This window comes from Camponotus floridanus, unplaced genomic scaffold, assembly GCF_003227725.1.
Source record: "Camponotus floridanus strain SB8 unplaced genomic scaffold, Cflo_v7.5 scaffold74, whole genome shotgun sequence".
Lineage (NCBI taxonomy): Eukaryota > Metazoa > Arthropoda > Insecta > Hymenoptera > Formicidae > Camponotus > Camponotus floridanus.
The window spans coordinates 773,056-796,236 of NW_020229843.1; the positions used below are offsets into that span (position 1 = coordinate 773,056).

At 43.8% G+C, this 23,181-nt stretch overlaps 1 long non-coding RNA gene across 1 annotated transcript in view; it reads left to right on the plus strand.

Annotated features, from left to right (window-relative positions):
- Positions 1 to 23,181, plus strand: part of LOC105257464 — a 110,498-nt gene that overhangs the window by 30,929 nt on the left and 56,388 nt on the right. Inside the window, exon 2 of the long non-coding RNA XR_889671.2 lies at positions 899 to 1,031. This is a non-coding gene — a long non-coding RNA (uncharacterized LOC105257464). The remainder of the gene's footprint in view (positions 1 to 898; positions 1,032 to 23,181) is intronic.

Sequence of the window (23,181 nt, forward strand, 5' to 3'; positions counted from 1 at the left end):
TCATTCTGTCAATTTTCAATTTCTTCTTTCGTCGTAACTATCTGTCCGACGAGTTAAAACCGTTAAAACAATGAGAGCGTTCCGATAATTTAACCATTATCATGTCAATTGACCCTCGCGTTCTATAGACCTTTGTTCTTGATAATGCTTGTTACCGTTTCAATCATTTAGCGAATTCCAGTTCGTTTGAAATTTTGACGCGCGTAATATTAAATATCTTCCACCTCAATCGAAAGAGAAAAAAAATAAATGGTTTCGCTCGAAACTGAATTTATGGCCAAATGCGTAGTGAGATTTCCAGGATATCGAGAAGCGATACTGGAAAGGATTTCGCGTACGAGAAAGATTCGAGAGGCCGTGGAGAGATGAACGTGGGTGGGTTGGGAGCAGGATCGAACGACCTCAGTTCAGACACGAACCAACAGCAGCTCGCAATATCGACGTAGTTTTACAGGTGTCGAGGTGACCGATAGAGCTTTCGCTACCAACAGTTGACAATTCGAGTCGAATCGAGCCTACACGTGGTTCGTTTCTAAACTATCGTTCCTCGCCGTGTGATAATATTTAAAACAATGATTAAACAATGCGTTGAATTAGTAATAATTTTCACCTATTTGTTGGACAATAACACGTTGGATTATAACACGTGAATAAGAGAAGAAACTATTTCAGCATCATTCTAACGAAGAATATGTTGATTCAATCTCTCTTCTCTCTATGTTTAACGCAAGTTACATAATTAGCGACGTTAGGGCTAAATTTGGATAACGTAACTGCAGATTATAAATTATTCTTAGTTAGTTTTATCGTTTAATTGTAATATAAATAAAAACATTATTCTGATGATTTGCAAAATGTAAATCTCACAAATAAATTGATAAACCCATTAATTTTGCAGAATTTTGTGTGACGTTAAGTCCGTATGAAACCCACGTCGTTGCGCCGGCTATAGCGTCCGGATTTTGCACAACAATGCAACTGGGATTTGCACTGCGAACGAGTTTTTACTGTCATCAGTCATCAGGCAAACGGTGAGTTCTCATATTTACCTAACGTTGCAGTAGAGCGTGTGCATTCGCGCAGATAAATCATCATCGTCTGGTATCGCGCGCGCGCACATGTGTGCGCGGCATATAAATATACATGAACCTGTCATCGCTACCGATGCAATGTCGAGGGTGAGCATTTTTTTATCTCGCGTTTCGACGGTTATGCGTCTCGTTGGGTACTTTTCACGACCCCACGACAAAGTGCACGATTATAAAAACGAATCCTAGAAAAAAAGCCTCTTAAGGGTGCCATGATTAGGGGTTAGTTAGCAAGGGGAAAAAAAGGGTACGCGAGGGTCACGATGGTTTTTTCTAACAGGTTACGTATTTTTTTGTTTGGCTATCGATTTTCATCCACCTGGCTGAAAAACAAGCAGGATGTTGCTGGTCGGAGGGAGGATAGGTTTTTTCAGAGCGTGTCGCGTTAGCTCTCGAAACAAGGTGCGCTTTTGCAAAGTGCACGTGTTTTTAATATGAAAGTAACGCGATGTTTTCTATAAATAAAAAGCTAATAAAGCTTAATGATATTATGCAATAAAAAAAATCGCTTTCTCTTTTCCCTCTCTTTCTCTTTGAGAATTATGACGTCTAATCAATTTTCTGCCTCGCTGCTCTTGTTTCGAGTGACGTATCCGAAGATTCAGAGTTCGACCTCATTCAACCTCGTTCGGAATATAAAGTATACGTCAATAAAGACAGTCGCGTCGTTGTTTTGACGTCCATTTGGTTTGTTGAAAACTCAAAATTACCCGAGGCAGCGAGTCTCGCCGCCGTGTACTCTGCAAATTAAATAACATTGCAATGGGTTAACGAAGTGTAGACTCTGTCGCTCGGACGCCTATCAGTGCGCCTACCTCCTGTTTTATCCTCTTCACCCTCCATCCTTCAGTTTCGCCCCTTCTCTACGATTTACCATCTAAGTGTCGCCCTCCTCGTCCCCACTCGACGGCCTATTTTACCCCACTTTTCCGCCTTTTCCCCTCTTTCGCCAAAGGCTGGCCATCCCATACACCTTCCCACCCCCGCGACTTATCCCCACTCTGGAATCTCACCCTTCCGAGGAAAAATAAGCGGCCGGACACCTTACGGGTTTTCGCCAGCTAGGCCGCGATTGGTCGTCTGTAATCTGCAGGTAAAGTCTACGTTTCGGTGGAGACTATCGAAAATGTGGCCTTGCAAATATAGGAAACTTAGATCCAATATCCACATAAAATTAATATGTATTTTATTGTGTTTTCGTCTTAGGATCAATTTTCTTATGAAAAAGTAATCTATTTAGTCCATTGAAAAATTTATTATAAAAATATTGCAAATACAACGTTGAGATATCAGGACGCGTGCGGTTTTTCACGGAACGTCAACTATATATTATGAAAAAATAATATAACAAATGTTTATAGATTACGTTTATGTGACGATAAAAAATTACACGCATAAAATTGTGAAAATTATATATAGTCATTTATATATTAAACTATTATATTAATATTTACGTGAAGCTATTTTCACATTGCAATATATGTGTCTTCATTAGCATATCATGGCTGATAAAATACAGTTGTTTACGCCTTTTCAGCGGTCGAATTTCCCGATGAAAGTCATATGATGTGGCTACAAAGTGTTACCATATTTATTTATTACTTACTGGGTAAATTATGCAACGGTAGAACAATCAATTAATGACTTGAAATATTTATTTTCTCGCTAATCTGATTTGTTAGCGTGAAAAAGGACATACCCTGTCAATAGATTTGTTAAGCGATAATTATATGCCTGGATAATCGACGTCGATTCCGGAATAAAATGCAAACTGCGAGTCACAAATGTTTGGCGAATTTCGCGATCGACGATGAACGGCCGCGTGCAAACCGCACTTCTCCGTCCGTGAAATCTCGTTAGCCGTTTAATTATTTGTGTGTGTTGAAAAGTTAAACGATAGAGATTTTTGCCCATGTGCTGCCAGCTTATCGACAGAATGTAAATATGAAGCGCTCTCGAATTTTTTATTTATATCCCTACTATTTTATCCCGACAGCTATTTGCAGTTTGGGTACGGTGACAATTTTTATTCGGTGAAATGATGAATTGGCTAATAATTGATTTCATTTTTTATCGAGCTACACGAACTTTAGTGAATAAAAAGATCTTTGCGTTTCTAGTAATTGTTCAGAATAATCCTTAGTTGTAGTCTCGCGAGTCACAGGCTTCTGGGTCGAGAACTCGACCGAAAATCGAAATGCAAATGTCCCAGGACCACCCACCCGGAGGGCTCTTTAAATCTCTCGCACGTTTACCGGCCGGCTCTCGCTTGTTTATTTTTTAATTAAAGTCTTCCGCGGAGGCAGCTTCTCCTGGAGTGGTGGCGGGATTAAAAAAGGTCCCCCGGAGTTATTAAGCTAATAATGTGTCTCGTGCCGCGTGCCGTATCCTCCGTACATAGATACGGAGTGACAAGGAGTGAAGCGGAGAGATGCAAAGAGGAAGAGAAGGAGAGAAAGAGAGGAAAGGGTCGAGGAGGGAGAAAGATGAGTTGCGAAGGTTTAGACGAAGGATAAAGAGGGAGGAGAACAAACGGGCGCAAAAGAGGATTGGCAATGTGGGAAGATGGTCGGCTGGTAAAAAAAAGAAGAGGGTCCAGAGCGCAAAAAATCATTCCGGCACGCGTGCACAGCCTCGTCCTCATCCTTCCATCGGTATGATTCTACTGATACCCGGGAAAGTTTGCGACGACTCGGCTTTCCAAGACGACCTCACACCTCGGAATGTAGACACGCGGTCAGTTTGGCACGTTTCTCCGTATATGCTGCCAAAGTTTTCGTCGAACGTCACTTCTTGGTCTTATAAAAAATAAATGCAGTCGGATTTATCCTTTCGAGAGGTCCTTCGTCGTATTTTCTTAAAATATTTCTAGTTTCTAATTTACATGTCTTTTTTTCATTTAAATCACTTTACCAAAACTATTATATAAATAGTTGTAGAAGTAAGAGAGAGAGATCGATTAAAATGTCCTCATCGATGATAATATTTGTGCACTAATTTTAAAAAATTTTAACTAATAATGATAAAGGATTTTATATTTTCTTTATTTTTTATAAAAAAACTTTTATAAAAGACAACATTCGTGATCGTAAACAATTATGTACTATCTCGATCAGATACAGCTTCTGTAAATTGTTACTTATATAACTTTTATATACCCTTGATATACAAGGTAATTACATTACACAAGCGACGCAATATTGCTATAAATAATATCGTATGCGCTCAAAAAGACAATTTAATGCGACGATGAGAAAATTTTCAATTATGAATGTTTTAGACACAGTCTCGAATATATCCTTTATAACAAGGAATTTATATCCCAGCATATCGAACCATTTTCCCCGCCTGTGATGTAAGCGTTTGTCGCCATTGTAGATGTTTCTGAAACAGACTCGCAGGCAGGAAGATAGGTAGGATGGAGAGGTAGGGTGGTAAAGAATGGCCAGACTCCGTGGTGGAGTAAAGCATGAAATAAACTCTCTATTATTGGGAATTTATGCAAAACTTTCCGGCGTAACACGCAAACACTCGTAACCGCCGCAGGTAACACTGATAAAAATAAAAGATCGGAGCATCGATAAGCCACATTCCATTAAATTCTTAACATGTAGATCCTATTTAAGTCATTTGCAATGTGCAAAATAAATTAGGTAGATATAAATTATTTAAACGTCACACTGGGGAAATATTTGAAAATGACAAAAAAATATACGTGTCTTTAATGTATCTTGAATGTTAAAATATGATAGTATAAAAAAAAAAATGAAACGCAAATAAAAATATTGTTAGCACATATTTGGAAGTTTCTTCATGTTAATTGCGAGATAAAGAATGAACGAAAATGAAATTCAATGGAATGATGGATCTATTTATTCATAAGATGCAGGTATTACACGCATAATTTTTCGATAAAAGTCGAATCGCATCGATACTCGTCGCAAGCGCAAAGAAGTCGCGCGACGACGATGTCAAGATTTCGAAGGAGCGAACAATGAGAAAACGGGAAAACTGAAAGACCGAAAAGGATTGCAAAGAATGGCCGGAGGCTGTGGAAGGATGGAGGAAGGAAGGAAGGTCCGCTCGGCTGTCTCTCACCCTCTCGGACCACCCGCGTCTCCTTCTCCTCCATCGCCCTCTTGCCTCTTCCTGGCCGTCATCTCCGGGGCGATTTTCCACGGCACCTAAGAGAAGGGGCCAATGAGACGCTGGGCGTCGGTATTGATCCGAGGCGTCGTCCAGGAGACGCCCGCTCCAAGACGCCCGGCTTGCCCGGCGCGAGAGAGCGGCCCCGCAGTTCGAGATAAAAGGACGAAAGCCGCTTCTGGAGACGAGCCGCGGGTCCTTCCGCCTTCCGTGTGTTCTCTGAAACCGTCCGCATGAAACCTCGTATATGATCCGACATGGTCCGCGCACTCATGTGGCTCCTGGCCGTCACGATACCATTACGCAGAACTCGTGCCGGCACGCGAGTCCTTTATGAGGCTAATCCGGCCGACCGAAAAGTGTGTCGATCGCCGTCGTCGGTTCCTAGGTACGCGGAAATATTTTTTATTTTTGTTTTTTCTCAATTATCGTCATTTGGTTCTTCATCATGCATGGTTACCGACCATACATCCGCTTATTTGCTGAACTTGAAGAGATGAATGAAGAAAAGAATGAAAAAGTCTCGACATAAAAATATAATGAAATTCTTCGTTATATTTTTATCACAATCAAGTTTTATATTTAAAGATTAATTATTATTTTTAATTTCAACAAATAGCATTCGATTAATAGCGTAGTAAATAAAAAAGAGTTTCTGGCAAAATTGAATCTATAACTTAACAAGCTATGAGTAATATTAAGGTTGACTGATTGACTTTTAAATTGTAAAATCTTATGAGAAACATGGCGTATTCTCTTCCTTTGCCCTTGTTCGCTCCAATGAAATAACATTCGCGAATCGCGTTCGCAATGTTTGAAGCCCTGAAAGCGTAACGAGCGGTTTGTCGTGCTCGATTCGGCATAGACCTCGATCACTTCTCTAGATTGAACCTCATTTAGTTCGGTGCGTTTAAAATTAATTATATACTCCGTTATCAATCACATTTGGTTGCCATGGTAGCGTCCCTTGCCGTATCATGCCGGTCTCTTCAATAGCGCGCGCTCGCTCCCATTCGCGTATGACAAGCATAACTGGTGAACAAATACTGCACCCGAATTCGCGAAAACAGGTCTTCCCGCTCGAGAGAAAATACTGTCGACACCTTTCCCGGCCAAATGAAACGAAAACATGTAACACGAATGACGGAGTGGAACATAAAATCATCGCTCATCCGCGCGTCAGGTCGGTTCTCGCAATCAGTCAACTTTGTACTTTGTTAACATTGTCTTTGACTAAAACGCACATGCATCGCCTTTTTCCTTACATTTTTTCCTTAAGAATATTATATATAATCATTGTTTATATATATTTATTATACAATTATAGAAATTAATCGTCTGTCTGTAATCTTTCAATGATAATATCTCGGCATTTTTTTGTTCAACTACCAGTGAAAGTCCTGTCGCTGAAAAGATTTCTTTTTTTGCATTCCTATTTTCCTCGTCACGTTGAGAGAACGCGAAAATGTTTGACAGGCTCATAGTGAGAGAACTGAAGCGGCGACGTTATTCCGCAATCCACACGGCAATCTTGGCCAGTGTGAAAGGATACCCGAAGGAATTTCCAATGGACGCGCGACGCCTAAGCTTTCAGTGGCGCGCGTCGGGACGCCGTTCCTTTTATTTTCCTTCAATTTCCTTCCTTTCAGGTTTCCCATCAGCCTTTCCATTAATATTAAAACAGGAGCGTAGCCTCGCGAGGGCTGTTTTAAAGAGGGTGGCGGTTCAGGCCGCGCACGGCTCTGTCGAGGTACCAACCGGCAGCGACGATGGTGGGGGTCGAAGGACCACGGTGAGGGAGGGCTAAGGGGCGTTCGGCTCGTTTTTCATCTTGATCTTCTAGAGTTACCAATTTGAACTAGCTAGACCCATCCTTTCGCCCCGCTGCCCCTTTATCTCGACTCGTTTAAATAAGTATGCTTAATTTAAAAGACAAATTCTTGGAAGGATCAGTTTTAATAGAGACACTGTCGTAATTTATTTTTAGTACACAAATTGATTATAATTACAATTAGTTGCATATTTATATCGGCGTATCTTCAAATCGATCGAAGAAGCTCGACAAAGACATTCGTGGGAAAGCTTCCGGTTCTTGGCCGGTAACTTGCGATTATTTATCGTGACCTGACCCTTTCTTACGCAACCCTCGCCGCGGGCAACCCCTCAGGGTCGACCAACGGTCAGCGAACCCCCGTTTCGGCATTATGGGAACCGGTTTTTCGAATGCGCGCGGTACGGCTGCAATTTTTCCGGAGAATTTTTATCGCGAACCCGTCCGACCAGTCAAACGAACGTGTGTCCAGGTGGTCACTTCCTGGCCACCCCAGTTTGGGTCATTCCTAATCCTCCCTTCTCCTCCTCTTTTTCGTCACTCGATGCTTCTTAATTCCGCGGCACGATTTGCGAGAACGCAAATGCGTTTCGTGAATCTTCCGTCACGTTCAATTGCCTTTACTTTACACAACCGATCCGATGAATACACTTTTAGCGATATTTACGAAAATGTCATTTCGGCGACAGATTCGCATATAGAAGCAAAAATATGATTTCTTTGAACGTGACGGGGAAAATTGCTAATAGTTGGAAATAATATTTGATTGCATCAATGCAACATGAAAATGTTCAACCTCTGATTTTTCAGAGATACATCCTGCTTCTCTTGTAATTAACTGAGCTTATCGTGTTTCTAAATCGAAATGTATATGGGTAAATATTCTGCCGGATATCCACCGCATAATACGAGTGGTTGATTTTATGAGTAATATATATGAGAGCGGAAAGTTCGGTAATTAATGGCTTTTATTCGAGAGCAGCGAATGAGTGAAATAAACTCGGTCGCAAGTAATTCGAACGTCATGCCAATCTATATATAAAGCTTTATAAAATCTCTCCTTGCTCGGTAGTTTTGGCGCGTTGGAGTTTAATCGAATCCGCTGCGGCTCAATGATTGCGTATTCTTTTTTTGCCGTGATTTGCACATTTTTATACCACGACTAATTATCGCCGAGTGACTTTTCAAATCGAATGAAATAACAATAAATATTAATTGCGGCTTATAATTTGCCTCGTTATTTTCTCAACTATGGATTAACGTTCCGCGTTTGCCATTAATCTTGATACTCGGCCGCGATGCCCGCCGCTTTTTGTCGTGTCCCGGAACTAATGCTCACGATTTCACGTCTGACAAGACGTTGAGAAGGTTAGCTCGCCTCTTCAGTGTTTTACATTTGCATTCGATGGCAAGTGGCGCGGGCCGGGGGGGGGAGGGGTGGTGGCGGCGGCGACGACGACGGCGGGAGGCAGCGGCGAGAGGCAACGGAGAGGGGCGAGGTGGATGGGGGGTGATGTTTTGTAAGATCTGCTCGAGAGACCATTCGTCTTAGTATCTGCCTCGGGGGGCGGTGAAATATAAGCTAGATCTACGAGAAAGATAAATGAATCCATCCTCCCGTCTCTCCCGCCGCTCTCGCCTCCGCCCGCTTTCCACCCTCACCTTCCTTTCGCCCTGCCGACGCTACCCTCTCGCACGTCGAGAGAAAACCACCCGGGACAAGAGTATCGTTCTCGCGGCTTGCTCCATCTCTTACTTAAGGAACGCGTAAAAAGGAGAGCGCCTCGATTATGCCGATTATGGCGATTTATCCGTCGTAGCGCGTGTGCCATTTGCGAGATGACATTGCAAGTCGCGCAATTAATCATTTCAAATTACGGCGACCATACGAGAAAGGTGCGCAATTATACAACGCGAAGATAAATCGAGAGAACACGAAGGGAAGAATGAGACGAGCGAAGATGAGAAGACCATCCCTGAAAGTAGGCCGACAGGTGGAGAAGGCGAAACGGTGCGCAAGGTGTGTAAAATGCAACGCAATCGCGGGGAACGAAATTCGACCGAAGGGACCGTGGACGACAGCGAAAGAAAAAAAGGAGAGGAAGGAAAGGGAAGGGGGGAGGGAGGGGGAAGAAGAGAAACAATTTCGGCGCGATGAAGAAGAAACCGACGGCTTCTGCGTCTGGCGGCGTCTGCGGAGTCGGCGCCCGCCCCTTTTCTCCTCTGCCGGATAAGCATCGCTTTGCATACGATCGCCATTTTGCGGGGAGCATAATTTAAATTTCGTTCCATTGTTTTGTCGCTCTTCTTACTCCCCCCCCCTCCCCCGCTTGGCCCACCCTCGGAGCGGAGTTTCGAGTCGCCGGCTCCGGGGGCCACCCTCGCCCCCACCTTCGTCACGCAACCCTTCGTGTACCACCGCGTCGTGCCTTCGTGCAACCCCCCTTCGTGGCTCCGCTACCGGAGCGGTGCTGTTACCGTACCCCGCCAGCGGCAGCGGCGGCCATTTGCATGAAATTAGAATCAGAATTTTCTTGCCGGAAAATTGGCCCCTCGCCGCCCAGCCATCTCGAGAGTGACTGCGAAAATTTTAATTAATTTGCTGCCGGGCGATGTCGCGATGCTTGAGATTTAGGCCCCATTCGTAACATCCCAGAGACTGGTCCATGGTTTTGATAAAAAGATCAATTACCTCGTAAATTTGATATATTTATTTAGACTTATAATCTTTATAGAGATAATTTTTTTCTTGCAAAGAAATCGATTTATTTCTATATATTTCTGTATATTTGAAATATCTCCAATTTTTATATATTGTCTACTCAGCTGTTTAGCGATACCGTACTCGAATCGTAAGTACTCGACGAACGTTGCATTCAAACATGGAAACAAGTCTGGCTCTAATTAAAAGCTCTCGACGCGATGAGATTCTTCAAAGTCTATCCGCAATTTCTATAAATACGATTTGTTAATTTTATACGACGTATGCGGTATAATTACAAGGCGCATCAGCGATACTTACGATGTCAGTTGTAAGTATTTCACCGTCATATTAAAGCTCGTAAGCTCGTTATCTCCCACGAAAGGCACGATAGACCCTCGGCTCCGGCGAAAGGTAATGTACAGCCCAGGTGTAGGAGAGGACACGCCGAGCGTTTCATAGCGTTTAGCCTTTATAGCGTGTGGTTCTCTATGCAGTCTTCTCTCGAGGCTAGGTAGCTTGTCGTCTTCTTCTTCGCTTCCCCCGGCCGCCCCCGCGCCGGTCCTCTTCAGCCTCTCAGGCTCAGCCTCCGCAAGCTCGGCGCCGCGCTATGACGGCGCTACGCCGCGGGAACAATGGACCGAAATAAATAGCCCGTCTTTCGTCTTTTGTTTCTTGGGGGCCCATTGTTGCCTGCCGTAGATAAGAAAACAAGAGACTCTGTCGCCGTGTTTACGAGCCCCGGCCCCGGGGCTCTCTCTCTCCTAGATGCTGCGGCCCCCTTTTTGCCTCGCCACACACCGCCACCTCCGGCCTCCGTCATCGCTGCCACGATACCGCAGTCTCCGACACCGCCACCACCTTCCACCCACGTGCGCCTCTTCTTCCTCCTCTTCGCATCCGCGCCTCTCTCCCTCTCGTCTTTCGCAATCCTTCTTCGCGCGTGTCGCGCTACGTTCTTCGAAATCCGGCTAACACCGTCGCCGCTTCATTCCACCTGTCTGCCAGATAAAACTGCGCAAAATTTGCGGATTTGGAATGTCGAGGAGAAAAGAGGGAAAGAAATTTATCTGATTATTGTTTGTTGCAATCGAATTGGATGACTCATTTGGATATACGTTTAATTTCAAAGTTACATACAGATCGTTCCTTGATTTCCCGGTTAACTTTATACATATTTTACCTCATCGTTCGTCTCGTTTAAATGAAAATTTGTAATCAAAATCAGAAAGAGTCATAAAAACCGTCTAAAATTAAAACTGCGAAATTTTCTCAGATGCAGATGATTGCTAAAATAAAACACTTCTATATCTTTGAATAGAACATTGAAACGAATCTCAGATAAAATGTGCCAATGGTGCAGAGGAATGGCGGATCAAAAATCCAAATTAGCTGCAATTACCGCGAGCGAGTTAATCAAATAAAACTTTCCTGAATTACAGTTATCACAATTTCGTTTCGTATTAAACAGAAATTCCTCAATTACACGATTTTCTCAACTCCGGGATAATAGTCGACGTTCCACGTGCAATCGTTCCGCCAGCGATTCCGCTTAATGGCGAAAGATTCACGGAAACGGACACCCAATTCCTCTAATTTAACATATATTTATATATATTTTTTTTCATCGCGTTAATTACGTTATTTTTTTACGTATCCTCGAACTCTGACACTTAACGTCGTCGTGCTGTCGCATTCGCACCCTCGATCGCGATGATTGCGCGCTCACGTTCACGGGGGCTACCAGTCTCCCGTCTTTTATTCCGTCGCAACAATAGAAAAGAATCAGTACCATGAAGCGGTTTGACAAGGCAGTATGCGAGTATTGGGGCATTCATGAACGTCCTGACCGCTGCGTGTGTCGGCCTCTGCACCCCTGGACACGCTGGACATTGGACAGCCGTGGTCCCGTTGGCCGGGGGAGCCTAATTTCGAAAACGGTAAACTGGTTTGTCCAGTTTCCACCTTTATTCGTTCCTTCGGCCTTCCTTCCTTCCGCGCTCGTAGGGTCGGCCGTGCAGCCGACTGGATCCAAAAAGAAGAGCGCGTTCGGGGGGACTGCAGTGGTGGTCACTTTTTCGACCGGGGTCCAGTCGGTCAGTTCTCATTGGACATTGGTCACAGTTATTCGCGATTTTTCGCGACGATCGGTCGCGCCGCGAAGAGTACGACTTGCTCGAATTTTTCGCGAACCTACGGAAAAAGTTCCCTTTTCTACGTGTACTCTCCTGGCGCAGTGCAATTCTCTCAGAATATTGTTGCGAAATTCGCAAAAAATTGGTGCTTGAACGAAGCAAAGATTTTTAATTTCTAATATCTCTCTGCGTTAAACTATACTTTATTATCTCAACAAATTTTATATCGCGATGGTTTTTTGAAAGAGAAGAATCTCGTAGTTTGACAATTAAGAATGTATGAGAGAGAAAGAAATACTTCCCATTGAGGAAGATGCCAGAGTTATCCGAGCGTGTCTCGCTCAAACTATCGCTTGTGCCGCGAGATGCGGAAGGAAGCTGCGAAGGAGGCCAAAGTTTGGTGGAAGCTCGCGACAGAGACAAAAAGGGTTCTCGGAGTTTCTTCCTGACCCCTCGATCTCCATCCGTGCACCCTCGCGCGATTCTCTCACTTTCCCTGGGGCTTCTACGTTCCAAGGAGCTCGGTGTAATTCAAATTCGGTTAATTCCGGTGATTTTTCAAAGTTTCATTAGACGCCGCCGGGCGGTAGGAGGGGTGACGGAGGAGGAGGGAGAACGTAGCCCCCGCGGGTGAAGTATGGCCTCATACTTTACTCTGCGGTCGGCGAAGGCGTCTTAGGCAACTAAGGAATCCTGGAATAACAGGACTTGCGAGCACACGAGGCGATGGTGGGTGGATGAAGAAGGACGAGGAGGAGGAGGGTGGAATATAAGGGAGATGGGTTATACCAGGGCAAAGGATTGCCAAGCGCGGTTAGGCGGGTGCGCGGCGAGGGGGCACGGCCGGAAGGAGATTCGAAATTGAAGCTACCTCGATTTAGATTAGACGAATTTATATCGCTCGCCGAGAAAATCGCTCGCGGCATCTCTCGAACGGCTGGAAGTCGCTTTCTTTAGACAAAATGGAGACGCTTTCGCGACGAAGTACCACCGGGTTTCATTCATTAATCTCACTTCTCGAGCACGAGATGCATTTAAAGAAAATAAAATTACAGAATTTGCTCTAATCAAATTTTATAAGAAATTTTATTATACTTTGGAAAATATCAAAATATAATGTGGCAAAATACTGCGATGGGAATATATTTTTGTATCGAGTAAAATTTTTATACGAATCGAAAGAGAGTTGAATTACAAGACATCAATGTTGGAGCCGTTACGTTCGTAAAATAAGACGAGCGTCCTGCAATCTGCTGTAATTTATGGTCGCCGTAAACATCGTTGAAATTACAGTCTGATTACTTGTGAGACTTTCCGGTCGCTCTCTGGTTATCATCGTAATGAGGCCACGGGGTACCGGGTGGTAGGATTTTTTCTCCCGGCGCGTTACGAGCGTGCATGCGAACGAAAGGCGGCGGGCGTGCATGCGTGCACATGACGCGACATCTGGTCTCCTCTCTCCCCGATGAATCGTGATTTTTTCACCTAGTTTCTCGGATTTTTCAGTTTCGACTTCCGGTGTCCTTCCGGTCGCCGGCCACCTCGTCGAAGCCGACGATTGTCTTCCTGCGCACGTTCCGCCTCCGTCGTCGCTCTGTCGCGGAATATCACGTGTCGTCGCTCCCATCCTAAATAAGTCACGATAGAAACAGCTCGACAATTTTCTACCGCCAACGCGGAGGGTGGTAACTTTGTAACGTTCATTGGAGAGACAACGGGGAGCAACCCCTTCGCGTGCCAGCCATGGTCATTCCACCATCTTTCTACGTTACTAGAGCCAGGAAAGTACTGAAATTACGGTAAATTACTTCGGGAGGTTGTTCCATCTTCGTGGCGTCGGCGCGAACCCCGCGAAAGGAGCGCACGTGCAATTGTCGTGGGTGAAAATAACACGTCTCGCCGTTATTTCGCGATTGGCACGTTGCGGCCAGCTTTCCTTAGATCCTGTACGGTGCGTTTGCGAGGAATGAATTTGTTGAACGCGATGCGAATGAAGAGGATGCAATTACAGATATTAAGGGGGAGATACACACGAGGTCATTACGCGATTCCGAAGACACCGACGTGACGGTTGGCGCGAAAATTCGCTGACGCCAGCTGCTTCCCTGTCGAAAGAATTTCCTTCTCGAGAATCGTTTCGGAGGGTTTCCTTTCGCCCCCTCCGTCCGACGGCTCCGCGTACTCGAGAGAAGTCCTTGGCAAGGGATGGTTTTAATGATTTTTGGGGGTTGCTCGGAATAGCACCCTTTCTATGGATGGGCGAAGGCGGGCGCGGAGTACGGGGCATTTTTAAGCCCTTACTTTCGGTAGGAACCCTCTTCTCCGGTGCTCTCGTCGTAGCCCTTTCTCCGCAGCTTTTACCCCCGGCGAGAAAACCTGAGGGTGGTTTGTTTCGGCAGCATGGCAAAGGGCGGGCGAGCGGGGCGGTTGGGAGTGCGGGGGAGACGGAAGAGAAAGACTTGTAGTCGGGGGTGGGTTAGTCGGTCCTGCGCGAAAGATGGCTGGCAAAATGGAGGGATCTCTTTCTATTATGCCTCGTCCCTTGGCACCGGTCTCTCTATACGCTTCGAAGAACTCCCTTATCGATCTCTGAAAAACAGGACACCCGGTACTGAAAGGAGAAAGAGTCTTCGTTGAGGTCTTTGATCGTCGACACGACAAACGGCGATGTATTTTCCGTCTCTCTGCTTCTCTCTGATTTTTAATCAATCGCCTTATATACCTCTCACGATATATTGCTACATTTAACTGAAGAAAATGTGAAGATTATATTTTCCGATTTGAGAGAAACACCAATATCCCCTGATTATAATTGGAGAAAGTATCATCGGTTCAATTTCTTTATATAGAGTTTTCTGTATCGAGTTATAAAAAACAAATATTTTATATAGGATCTCAAAAACGGAAATCTTAAGATAAATAATTAATTTCGAATAATTAGAGGAATATTTAAACTTTTTTCTCACAACATTATTTCAAGATTTATTTTTATAAAAATATAAAGTTTTATACGCGGCTGATGAAAAAAATGCGGCCAAAATGACGGTACGTTGTCGTTTTGCTTTCAACAGTTTTAAAATCTGAATGTGAGAGCCAACACATTTCGCCAAACTTGTTCTAAAGCAATTACGATCGCGGCACGTGGAGAGGTAAATTTTTGTCGGGACCGCGGTATCTCATTTTTCGCGGCCGGCAGTTCGCTCGCGTGTACGAGTTGAGGTGAAAAAAAAAAGAAGACGCAACTTCGAGAAAGTCTCGGGCCGTGTGTTGATGATGAAGCGCGGAAAACGGAAAAGCGCCATGCGATTTTCCTCTTCGCAGCCTCCTCCTCTCCCTCTTCTTCTTCCCCTTGCTTCTCCTCTTCCTGCTAGGAAAACGGCGGAGAGGAGTGCGCGGGAAGTCGCCTTCATTAGTAAACTTTCGTTTAAAATTTCTGCCGTTCCGTGAGCAAGGGGATGAGGAGAGGGGCGAGAGGAATGACGCCGAGCAAAAACAAACGCGCCCCTCCACCCAAACTCGATTTTAACTTTCGAGATATAATTAATTTTTCGAGACCGCGTGCGCGGCCCCGCGCGTGTATCATCGCCGAGAAAAAGAGGATACGGAACGAAAGGAACGACTCGTAATTATCTCGAGACGGTTTTATCCAACGAATGAAATGAATAGTCGGAGAGAAGCTTCGACGCTCTCTAACATTGTTGTTTTGTCGCAACCGATTTTAATATTTGCAACTATTACACGTGTATCTAATAATTATTTATAAACTAATTAATCATGTTTTTTAATTGTAGTAAATCTAGTGACTCTACAAATTATTCAAATTATTTGTATAATTTGTTTTGCAACATTTATAAAATAAAATAAAATATTCATTAAATTAAGAAATAAGAAGTAAAAAGAAATTCGAAAATATTTATTAAATTTAGAAAAGTGAAAGGATTTTAATATTTGGAACTTATTACGCGTGTATCTAGTAGTTATTTATAAATTAATTAATATTTTTTTAATGTAGTAAATCTAGTGACTTTACAAATTATTTATATAATTTGTTTCGCAACATGTATAAAATAAAATAAAATATTCATTAAATTAAGAAATAAAAAGAAGTAAGAAAAAATTCGAAAATATTCATTAAATTTAGAAAAGTGAAAGGATATCATTTACGAAAGAGATAAAATAAACAGGACTTAATATGTAATCTGCATTCCCAGAATTAAGAAATTTAAATAGTCTTTTGTCATATATGTATATATAATTTATATGCCAGTGAAACGGGAAGCAAAATAAAGTAAAGATGCGCGTTGAAAAAAGGGATCGCAATCGCGCTTGCACGACGCATTATGAATTTTGTAACTCGCGTCGCTCCGGTAGCCGTAGTCATCTCGTTTTCGAAGCGACCAGGGTGTGCGCCATGAAATAAATAGTAACGGAATCCTGTGCGAACTCACCACAACTACCATCTCACGCTGTACGACGTGAGAACCCATAAACCAGGAATAACAAGCCGAGAGACGAGAAACCACCGGAGCTTCTCGCATATACACGTTGAAAAAGTAGCGGCACGGTCGAAGTGTTTGCATAACGTATACGGCGCAAAAATATTATCCGGACATAACTCGAGAAAATTACTCCTGTACGTTCGAGTAAGAAGGATGACAATTATATTAAGCTGGAAAAATGCTAGAGCCGCGTGTACATACGCTCTACAGAATGTTTCTCAATTAAATTCATTGTTCTTAAATTATTTTCGCAATTATGCCTCTCTTAAAAGGTCCTTGGGTAAAGTTCACACTCAGATATGTGCACAAGTAAATTTATTTACGGAGCAAAATGGGCCTGGATAACGTCGGCATTAGATGGTAGGCGGTGCAATGAATAAAAGTGGATTCTTATATAAAGCACTACGGATGACGGTGTCAAATTAACGAATAATATTACGAAAATCTTGGCGAGATTAAATATGCAGAAATTCTATTTCTCGCATAAGTCTAAAGAATATTTGGTCGAATTTCTCTTGCTGTAGGAATTCGGATGTTAATAATTTATCAGTATTTTTGCGTCCGGGAGAGACCGACCATTCTTACGGGATGACGTTCTCGCGCTTACAGTGCGAAATCGAATTATTATCGGTGATCGTTGGCTTAATTCGATAACCGTTCGTCCGGAGAAAGCGAAGAATGATCTTTCCTTCTCTACTCTTCTAGTTTTCCCTTTCTCTCATCCCGTGGCTCGGATCACTCTATACGGCTTAGCAGCCATCGCGAAGTGCCCGTTGAATTATTCACGCGGATGAAATATTGTTAAAGTGAGGTTTGTATGCAATTTTAATGCAAAAAGGGTCGGCCAGGGTGGAAAGGATATTCTTCGGATATCGCTTCATCGATTCCGCGGCCCGTTAATAAGCCTCGTTCGTCGTGAACCGAAGGATGAGTCTTGCATTTTAATGGAAGTTTAAGGAACGTTACGCTTCCAATTAACATACTTGCTACAAATCCCGTGCGGAACATGTCATAATTATTCTAATTTCAGTCATAACGCGTTCGTTTACGAGTTTTAGTGTCAATGTAAATTCTTTAATTTGTCTTTTGCTACGTTTTTCCGGCATGTTTCCGCGATCTCCGCGGCTGATGAATAGACGTTTCGTGGTTAGACGAGCTCGTCTACAGTCTAAAGACGCCGATAGCGCGAAACGAGAAAACGATGCGAGAAAGCGTGGGCGGGGAGAAAGAGCACGGTAAAAGGAAACGATGACGACAACGACGGCGGGATGGACGACGAGGCGAGAACCTCGCACGAGTCGAGAGCGAAAGAGAGCCGAGGATGCACGCACAGCGAGGTTTCTGCGGGCCTCCGCATTAAAACGAGAGGTGAATTCGAGTCTGGCAAAGTTTTAAATGATTTTCGCCGAAGTTGCCTCGCGAGTTGGTTTATTAGGAAAAGTCAATTTGCCCAGAGAGCCGAGCGAACGAACGAGATCGACAAAGAGAAAAAGAGAGAGAGAGAGGAGCGATGCTTTAGTGAGAGCGATGAGGCAAGGGGAGCAGGAAGAGAGAGAGAGAGAAAGAGAGAAAGAGTAAGAGGAAAGAGGGTGAGAGAGAAAGAGAGACACTCGACTACCAGTACAGGTCGGAAAAGTCCTACAAAATTACGACGTTGCATTTCTCCTTTCGTAACGCCCACACCGGGGCGGGTACAACACCTCGACGTCGATGTCGACGGTGACCAGGGATGCTCGAAAGACGTTCACGATATCGCGTTGGTGCGGAGAAATTCAAGGCATCTTGCGTCAAGAAATGCGCTCGCTCCAAAGTTCTACCGAAAGTAAATCGTACATTGTAACTGAGATATTAGAAAACAATTCGTAACTAATTGTAAGTCTTTGCGTTAGAAATATCTCTTTCATCGAAATCCTTTCGCTAAGAATTTGAATTTCATTGATTGTGTGTAATATAATAATCTAATATATAAATCCAATAATATATGTAAAATATCCTATTACATGGAAAATCTAATATGTTAATTCAATATGTGAAGTATGTTGAAGACGAATTGAAATGAAAAAAGAAAAGGAATTTTAATCGTATTCTGCTATAATAAGAAAAATAAGCGCGCTACATTTTTAATGTTGTAGAATAATCGAATAGTTATAATATATCGCTATTTAATACAATGTGTCGCGCGATGATAGTGCGCAAAGCTATGCAAAATGTGCATATATATCTACGGATGTAGAGAATCCGTGCTGAGAGCGTGTAAACAAGCTCTCTGGAAAAACTCGTTGAAATCGCTTTTCCCTCCGGCGTAAAACGCGGGTCTCTTACGTGAAACAAGAGCCAGGAAGTCGGAGTCAATTTGACCCTTGGGCTCCGCTGACCGTTCGCATCTCTGTGCAGTTAACGCGAACACGCTGGAAAGGGTGACACGGATATACAAGCAAAAAGTGATATCTCACGCAAAGCGGATACTCTTCTCTCGGGAAAGATAAACTGGACAGATTTATAAACGGGAACCTCGTGTTAATTATATTCTTTTCTGGACGCGCGCGTTACGCGTAATTTGTAATTGAGAAGTTGATGAATCGTGAGATGATCGATCCGGAGCGATCACAAGCTGAAGATCGAATTGGTCGGCGCATTGTGAAATCGTCTTCGCTAAGCAACGGGAAGAAAGGAAAAGAAGGATACGATGGATAACTGTCGAGGGTGGCAAGTGGAGAAGCACTTGTTCGCAGAAGCCAAGTTCGCTCGCGCGACGAGAAAGAGAAGAGAGAGAGAGAGAGAGAGAGAGAAAGAGAGAGAAACGGCGTGAGACCGGGAGAGAAAGGGTAGAAAAGGATAGAGCGAGGAGAAGAGAGGTCCAGAAGCGGGTCCACCAAGCTTGCTCCTCCGTGAGGGTGGCTCCTCTGAATCAATAAGAACTGTTTCCCCCGCGGATACCCATCCCCCGGCCACCCCACCGTCCCTCCCGTCCCCCTCGTCATCCCGTTCGTCGCCTCGTTCGTGGCACCCCTACAGGCCGACCTACCACCTTCAGCGTTGCTCCTCAGTTTTCTCCCCTTTTTCCTTTTATTACCGCGAGGAGGAACAGTGGGTGGGTCGACCCCGGAGCGGGAGCGGCCATCTTTATTTCTCTCCTACCCTCCACCTCGACCTCCTCTTTCTCCTCCGGCTTCTCCTTTCGTCTCCTCCATCCACCGGGGTAGGTCCTACGACCTCCATCCGTCTTGCCTCGCCGAGCTCCCTCTTTCTCTCCCTCTGACTCTTTCTTGCCCGCTTCCCTCGCTCACTGACGTGCGAGCTCGACCTTTTGGAAACGAGAGCCGCTTCCAACGGTGTCTTTCCACCTCTTCTTATTCTTACCGCCCTTCCCTCCTCTACCAGCGTGTCGCCTATCCGGCGCCCTTCTTCCACCCTTCCGCGCATCCCCTTCCTCGGAATATTTCAGCAGTTTTCTATAGATCGCGCTCGCCGGGACGAGCGCCGTAGCGAACTGTCGCAAAGAAACAAACTTGTCTTAGACGATAACCGTCATACCATGGATATTTAGATTCCTTCCCTAGGTTATATATGTTGATATGTAGCAGTCGTGTGACTTAAATAAACGAACGAATAAATGCTCGCACACATGCAACTGCTATACAGTAGAGACGTAAAGATGTTGATCGTCCATTATTATTAGTGGTTACCGAATGTAACGATACGCGGCGGTCAAAGAAAACCGCTATGCAGTTTTGCAGTGGGATTATAATAGTTATGTATCATCGTTACTGACATTTTAAAGGATTAAATGTACTTCGTGCATCTCTCCTTCTCACCATTTCCGGGAACGAATTAGACACGCGATTGTTGCGTTAACTCTACCATGCGTTCCGGCTAATTTATTAGTCTATTTCGCCTACGTCTAACACTTTAATTACTCGTGCCGAAGTTACCGCACTTAAAGCTATCAAATTATTAATTGTAATTGGCATTGATTATTGCCAAAGTTATATATACAAAATGGGAAAAAAATGTTCAATGACGAAATAAGGGTTGTTTCTTAGATAAAATCCGCGAAGATGCAAGATCTCTCTCCTCTCTCTTTCTCTCTCTCTCTCTCTCTCTCTCCTCTTTATCTGGCTACCAACAACTCGCTATTAGTTGCCTCCATAATCGCGAAATCCCATCGAGAGCCAAGAATCCCAGGAGATCATCTCGTGGCTCGTAATCGTCAGGATCTTCGACGAGGTACCACAGGTGTCCGCACGGTCAGAGCGGAAGCGTAAGGACGATACCGGTGGCCGTGGTGGTGGTTAGGTGGTTGTCGATGGAAGTGGTGGAATCGGTGGAAAGAGGGATCGAAAGAGAGGAAGCAAGGGACGCGAGAGAGGACGGCAGGGCCGGAGAGTGTTGGAGACAGTTGCCGCGGTGTTGCCGGATCAATTTCGGTGGACCGCAGACACAAACTGTTTCAGTGGACTCAATCGAGCGGTTCTATCGTTGCCCGTTCCTTCTCTTCTCGACGCCTCTCGCGTCTCGCTCGCACCTGTCGCAGCATCCGCGGCATCCTTGCTCGCGCGCGAGGATCAATTCTCCGCCGCCGTTCGTCTTGCCGTCTCTCTAGTCTCTTCTCTTTTCGCTTCATCCTGACCGCAGCGCGTATCTCCTTTCGTTATTTACAAGCAAATATAATAGTTTTTAGCCGTTTATCCACGTTTCATCGTGATTAATAGAGATTTTTCTAATATTCTTGAAAACATTCTTCATATAGTTTTCTTAAAAAAGAATCATTTTTTCTGTTTAGAGCTGCTATATCATCTAATGTAACAATCTTTTATATAAAATACACATAATAATTTTTTTTAATAATTTGTAATAATTTAATCTTACTAATTTTGGATGAATTGTACGCGTGTACAACGTAGTACATATTTTTCGTTTATTATTCTGCGATATTTTTCGCTCCTAAAAGAAATCCAGATGATGGAACACGTACCGAGTAATTAATCGTCGTTTATTTCAAGAGCAAACAAAATATTCCACCTCACGCGCGATATATAAAGATCTCGTCAACTACTGAAAGTAAATATATAGTAATGCGTATATAATATATGTATACTCGTACATTCGTCTTTAATTAAACGTTTTCTACCTTCTAATTTTCAGCTACCGATTTTTTCCGTGATATATACTACACAGTCATTAAGATTTTCATCTTGAGCTTGACAGCCAGCCATTCCGCGTGGATATCGATTTTGCAATTAGCCAGAAAATAATTTAGCCCCTTACTCGCGCATCCTTGACGTTTGGAAAATATCCGTAAACCCGTAATTGAAATAAATTTCCAGCTAGGTTCTAGATTGATGTTAAATTTTGCGATAATCGCGCCGACAATGGCTCCATATGCGTCGTTCATCGTGTTTAATCTTTCGGTTGGCTTTTCGTAAAGACGATGGAGGAAGTCAATCAATCGGATCGGTTTAATATGCGTCCAACTGCCATCGGAATAGAAGACGATGACAATAATTGGATTATCGGTGCCGTCTTAAATGGTGGGCGTCGAGGGTTGACTCGACATTCAAAGGGTTGTCGTTATGCGTAAGGAGGAGGCAGGAGTGAGGGTGATTTGCGGTACAGAAAAGAAGGAGAGAACGGATGACGAGAGAGAAAGACAAACAAACGGGAAAACAACGCACAGTATGAGCGTTTTTATCAAGTTCAATTAAAATTTCTTTTTTCTAAAAACCAAGAGACACGAATGAATGGAGGGAACAAGTGATATAGTCAACAGATCGTATAAAGGACTATGAGGAGGAAGGGAAAGACGCGAGTTTGACTAAGAAGACGGAGGACGGAGACCAAAAGGAGAAGGGGATAGCCTTTTCTAAGACTGCTGTAGGGCCCAAGGGGTGGTTAAACGTAATTAAAGAAGGAGGCGGAACACCGTCTTGCAACCCTTTTCTCTCCCCCGCGAAACTGCACTTATTCCAGATACGGAAAATATAGGGTGAGCAAGTTTCATGGCGATGTAAGCGGAAATCGTACCTACCTATCTACCTACCTACGAAAGCGGGATAACGGAGGGTCGAGAGCGGAGAGCAGGGAAGGGGCAGCGAAAGACTTCGTTGTTTCCAGAACATTTTACTCCGTTTCCTCCGGCTGGCGCCTGCTGTCGGTCTCTCAAAGGACGAATTCGAGTTCGCCGTCTCCTCCCTCCCCCTTTCTCTTTTCTCTCTCACTCTATTTCCACTGTCCTCCTGCCCCCTCATCTCTTTCTCGCGCGCCCTGTACTCTTCTCTCAAAGCACTCCGTAATTCCCAGCAGCCTTCTCCTTAGATTCTCCGAGAATCTTATTCTTGAAAATTTTCGTCTCGCAATGATTTTCGTAAGTTTACATATATTTTGCGATTCCGACGAAAGGCCCGGAGACGAACGTTGTTCCGGATCATTTCGTGATTTCCATCACGTGAGAAAGGATCGTTATCCTTTGAATTTTTCCCGGACCGATTGATCATAATCGTAGAGTTATTTTGCGTACTTGCCAAAGAGTTTGTTCTTCATATCTCTAATGTGTATAAGTGTATCACTTATCAATGACGTTAAGAATCGATAATTTTTCTTGTGATATTTTCACTTTTAAAAATTATGAAAAAGTTAATTATATTGTATCTAATTTGCATAAACATTATCAATTCCCTCTCTTACTTTTATTCCGCATTTACCTTTTCATTACGTTCGCCGTGCAACGGTGGTGCCGCGCGTAGATGTGATTTTAATTAGAAAACTCCATGTTTATTAAACA